The following is a 6,000-nucleotide window of genomic DNA, read 5'->3' on the forward strand; positions in this document are numbered from 1 at the left end:
CTGGGTGCTTTTACAGCATTTCTGGTCAACAAATGTTGCAAAAGAAGTAAGCCCAGTGGTCAAAAACCTATGCAGAGTTATTTCAACCCATGATGCTTTCTTCCAAAAAATAACTAAGATTGATGTTCATGTTTTAACTGAGAAACTGGGAGTGGTCCCTGGAGTCAAGGTCTTGACACAGTGGGCTGGGAAAAAGTATTGGGGAATGAATTTGAAGACTTTAAATTCCAGCAAACAGCATTCCAGCTACGTGGTCTGGCTTGTCACAGAGACCGGTGAGCTCTTTGTGGGCCCAGGTTGTATTAAAAAACATATTCCTTTATCTGTGGACTTGGCAGTGTCTGTTCAGTCACATTTTTTTTTTTTTTTTTGAGAAAAAGACGTACGTTTCACCAATTTATTCTTTGACATTTGGGTGTCTCACAGATTTTATAGCCAGTTGCCTGTCAGAGGAAATCATCCAATGTCTGTGTGATATCTGTTTTCAATTTATTCATCTTGGGCATTCATTCATTTCCAATGATAACAATCTGCGTTGTTTCCTCTGAAAACAAGTAAACCTTCTCAACATGGGGGTCTATATATCTGTTTTGAAAGGTCCTTAAAATGTATAGTGACGGGTGAATAGTTCACATTCCAGTCTGATACCGTCAACAACACTGAAATTTGCAAGTATCATTTCACAGAAACTATATTATTGTTTTATTTATTTTGTTAAGGCAGTTCATGCTCTCCTTTAATTGTTTCATGCAGCCTACTTCACGCTGGTTTTAAAGCACATGTGGTGTAATAAATGTGGAACCATTACCAGCTTTTTTTCCTTCACACTAGTTTATAATGAAAGATGCAAAGCAGATAGGTTTGTTTGAGAAAGGATGTATAAACATGTTCCTCATATAGAAACCAAGGACTACCATGATAAATTACTTGTCTTTCTTTAGTTTTTCTTTTTTTTAATTAAATTACAAACTTGCTGCTTGTTACTCTCCTTTCTCCATTCTAACATTCATATCATGACTTGACCAATTTTCTTTAAAGGTTTAAAGGTTATATTTAAAAAGAAATATTTTATTGAAATACATAGCTAGTTAGTTAGACCAACTTTTTACTACTTATGTAAACATATGCCTACTTATGTCTAAAGTGTCTCGGTACTCCTGGATTCTCACACATAATTCCCATGTGAATAAATATTAGTCAGTAACAAATCTTATCTGATCTCCCATGTTAAAATTTGTCCCATGTGGAGTTGAACTATGTGCAGAATCTACTTCTGCACTGCACACACGCAAATAAAAACAAAAGAATCAATCAGGGTTATGGCTCTGGATTTCATCAAAGCCTTAGACGGAAATGTTGAAATGTTGAAATATTGCTCTGGGACACCTGACTCACAGAGATCACTCTCCTCCTCTTCCTCATGAAAAATGCAGGAATGTAAGTGTGATTGCATTTTTTTTTTTTTTTTTTTGTCGAAGCGTAAGGAAAAGTCAGTAATAAAAACAAAATAAATCTTTATTTCCTCAAAAAGTAGACAGTACAATGGCGGGATGACACTTTGAATTTATTCCGCTTCATATAAAGAGAGGTGGAAGAGACTGGAAAAAAACGTATTGCATTAATTTTATCAATATATTGAATCACCAGCTGCCATGATTTCTATCTGATGCCTACCATGTCTATCTGTCAATCTATAAATAGGGAGCTGCAAAGGTGCGGCAAGGTCAAAAGTTAATAATTGGTTTTTCAGCACATGTGCTAGCGGGGTTCTGTTTGTATGACAGAAGAAAATGGGGTTTTCGTAAATAGGAGCATATCCTGTATGCTATGGCATCCTTTATAATGTAGACATCAGAGGCATTGACAATTGATCTATTGAGCACTGCTTTATCTCAACAGGGGGAATGGAAAAGACAGAGGACTAAGCCTCAAGATCATCAAGAAAAAGTCAGACCTGCCATCAGATACTAATCATTGCTGACTACATGACTGGTTAATCCAACCAGTTAAGTATCTAAGTGTACAGCATATATTTCACTGCATTAATGTGATGGTATTAAAGAAAGATGCCATATTGACTGCAGATTTACCTGCTATCCTGTCATGTGCTACTGTCATGCACACTTATGCCTTCGTTCAGACTCTTTGTTTAGTTACTGTTGGCCGCTTTATTGTTTTGGGTCTGGCTAACTAAATGCATCCGTCAATGATAATTTAAGATGTGAGGGTAAGCACAGTACTTAGAGAAGATTAGAAACCAGATGTGCAACCTGCAGCGACATGAGGCTCTGCAGCTTTGGAATGAAGTATCAGCAGTAATATTGAGAAATGACATGTTATACATGCAGAATATGCCTGGAAGACAGCTGGCAGCCAGAAAAATTGCACATCAATGGATCAGTGATACTGTGCAGGACTGAGACATTGAAGGTGAAATGATCATCTGCTTTAACTAATGAGAAACTCTATAACATCTCCAAGAAAATTTGGTTTGTAACATAACTTTACAACCGTTTATGTTTGCTTTTTTTCTTTTTACTAGATCGTCTAAATTTCATAATGAAACCATAATAATCCTCTCAGCCATACAGATGAAGAGCTGCATGTTGGTTTCTCCAGAGGTGCATTCTAAGAGCAGGCCACTTTAAAGAGCTAATCAAATGTACATAAGTCTGGCAGGATATTCATCTCCTTTGTGTCCTTCACTCGACACCCCTGTAGTGCCGTGAACAGCCTCTGTCTGGCTGGCTGCTAGAACCACCAGTCAGATTCAAGTTCATCCAAAACGAATGTGGGTATCTTCTTTTTGGCAGCAGCTCAGGCACTTTCAGCTCATAGACATGGCTTCCTTTAATGCAGGTGGGGTTTTGGGTCTTGGCCAGGGTTCATGATAAGAAGATGACTTCGGTGCTTGAGTTCATATAAATCTGCATCTTTAGCATCGGCCTACAAACAGATCTGCAGCTGATATCCTGGAATCAATCGACTGGGATTTCTCTGAGCATGTTTTGGCTGGTCTCAGCCTTTTCTTCTTCTTTTGTTTTCATACATTAGGAATATATCTAGTTTCCAAATTATGCATGTGAACAAGGTTGTAGGGCCAGTGGGGCTTTGCCTGGCAGCTCAAGAAACGACGCAGCCAAACTAAGGCTTTAAAATTATTAACATGAAAGATGTGCCTTATACAGAAAAGAAAAATCATTTTGTGAAGTGGATGACTGTTGAGTTAAAGTCTATTTGTTCCAGAGGCCAGGAGGAACTGGCCTCTGTAGCTAATCAAATTATATGGTAACGCTAAGATCAGCTTATATCTGAACCATCTGGTCCCATTTAGAGGGAAGAGTTAAAGCAGTAGCTAATACTGAATATGATCACTTGACACTTAATAATATGTTTTGATAATGATATATACTGGAAGGATTTGGAATAACATTTCACAAAATAAAACCCAACTGTACCTTTAACAGCAAAACCTTGTAGCAGAAATATTTTGTCGTAATGATGCCAGCTTAGCCAGCACATTTCTCAGTCATGTCCAAGTCCACGAGCTGCACAGTTTCATGGACTGGGTTTTAAACAGGGTAGCACTTTCATGCTGTTGACAGGGTGAATGCTGCTTGACTTAGGGTTCAGGGTTTGGCAGTAGAGAAGCTTGCGCAGTGATAACATTTTAAAATGATGTAAGAAATGGCTGCCTAAATCATACATCACTCTGTGATAAGAGTCAAGCCTGAGCATTACAAACCTTCAATCACACAATCCCACTTCTGTGCATTAATATATTTCTATTTGCAAGTTTTACTGAAGTTAGCATGCTAACACAGCTAGCCCCAGCCTGTCTGGGGTTACGGTCCATATATATGAATATATACACACACACACACACACTGAAATTGGAGATGTAGCGAGCAAAGAAGGGGAGACTTGACTTTCTACTGCAGCAAGAGAGCTGCCAGCAGAAACACCCACTTAAAGAACGGAGAGGTCAATCGGGATGACAAAACTACAACAATTGTCAGGAGGGAAGCGATGGAATTTCAAGGCAGTGGCGGGACAGAGATTAGGATGTCATCCGTTTTCTTCTCAAAGATGACATGAGGATTTAGGCAGAAAGAGAGTATAAAGTGGTCAGAGGAGAACAAGAAGGTAAAAAAGTAATATGTTGTGGTTAAAAGGAAACTATTTGGGGTTGTTTTACAGAGCTCCATACCACAAAAAAAAAAAAAAAACTAGGTCACTTGAGAAATGACTCACTGACTGCAGTTTCAGTGGGACTTCAAAATGAATCGTCCATTCAAACCCATAGTAGCACAACAACTGGTTATTGTTCAAACTATTTTGTTTTGGCCGTTGTCTCTATGCCTACAGCACATAATTATCATCCTGGAGGATATCCTGTTCTTACTGTCTTCCTCTTAGTTGTTGATCGATTAAACAGTGGCACTGATAAATGCGTTTGTTCAGTGTTTTGTTGCTTTACTATCAGTCATTTATGATGATTATTATCAACTGTCATAAGTTACCACAGTACCTTGCAGAAAGGTCATGAAATGCAGCTGTTTCCACAGAACAGATAAAAAAAAAAGTATTTTGGTGGAGTTTCTGTGTAAGGTTGTTTGGAGTTCCTCCTTCATAAAAACTGCTAAAACTGGTATATTGAACTACTTCAACCATCTATACTTCAGTAAAGACAGAGCATGATCTTTTCTTACAAAGCTATTGCAGCCACATAATTCTACATTTCTTTATTTTTTATGAATGATCATACTGGCAATCAGAGAGAGCGAGGAGGGAGAAACTTACCGTAACAATTGACGACTTTTTTTAGGTGAGAGCAGATGTTTTTTAAAAGTTGGGTTAACCAGTGATTAACAGCTTTTACACTGCCGGCTAAGTTTGCCTTCCTGTTGGAGCATCATCATACGCAGTAACGCAGCACACTGCACACACGGGTACGTTGCCTAGAGCTGTAATGTATTATTGAAACGAACAATGAAAATACCCAGAGTATGTGGCCAACCAGCACCAAAGCCGCAACTTAACTGAGTGCTGCAGTACCTCAGTACTGAGTTGATAGCTTTACATCACGGCATATCAAGTTAAATAAGACAGATATCAAAAGTGAAACTAGAATAGAATAGAATTTTTTTATTGTTATCATACTTTGTGCGTGACGAAATTGCAGCAGCTTCCGCAGTACAGTGCATGATCAAGTAAGTAGAAAAAATCTGTACAAAATGAAGTGGAATATTATATTAATAATAAACGAATACACAGTAATATACAATAAAGTGCAGCACAGTTACACTTCCAAATGAGTGCAAGGTGATCAGATCCTAATTTTGAGCAGTAGATTCACAGAGTCATTGTGAATTGTGGCTTAACAGCGTTACCAGTGTTAACAGTGATTGCACAGTATGATCCATGTAAACTTGGAGACAGATATTGCACAGTGTAATTGATGTAAACAGTACTTTCACAGTTCACACTTTAACAGGTGAGGATTGCAGCAGTGTTAGAGCGAACTACTGTTTCACATCAAAACTAGCGATAGAACTGACCAAAACACTTTGATTTAAAAATTTAGAAGGTCACTCTTCAGTAGTGGCTGTTTTCCAATCAGTTGTTCAGGACACAAAGTTTATGAAAAAGAACCATTTTTCTGCTCAGGACAGTGGCTGTGTTAGCAGTGACCCCAGCCGGAGGACAGCTGAAGCTTGGCTGCACACTGTCCACTCTGCAGGCATGACAAAAAGGCAAGTCTAAATTTTCTGTGGTTTATTTCATTTTAATCTGTGCGTGCATGTGTTAGGTTATTGTGTGCATCTATGTGTGGTTGTTAATGTGTCTCTGCTCAGAACAACAGCTTGGGTCCAGGAGGCCCAAGTGATCCTCATGGTGCCCCCCTGTCCACCCCCAACAAACACACAGGCGCACACTCAGACACACACACACACTCTTTCTCTCAGCTGTGAAGACTGGGCTGACATCACTCCACCC

General features: G+C 38.8%; 1 protein-coding gene across 1 annotated transcript in view; it reads right to left on the bottom strand.

The window, feature by feature from the left end:
• The window catches only part of stk36 (serine/threonine kinase 36 (fused homolog, Drosophila)), a 35,457-nt gene extending 30,542 nt beyond the window's left edge, over nt 1–4,915 (bottom strand). Inside the window, exon 1 of the mRNA XM_029519644.1 lies at nt 4,804–4,915. The gene's annotated coding sequence lies outside the window, so the exon portion shown is untranslated. The remainder of the gene's footprint in view (nt 1–4,803) is intronic.
• Nucleotides 4,916–6,000: the final 1,085 nt, after the last annotated feature.

This window comes from Echeneis naucrates, chromosome 14 (genome assembly GCF_900963305.1).
Source record: "Echeneis naucrates chromosome 14, fEcheNa1.1, whole genome shotgun sequence".
Classification (NCBI taxonomy): Eukaryota; Metazoa; Chordata; class Actinopteri; order Carangiformes; family Echeneidae; genus Echeneis; species Echeneis naucrates.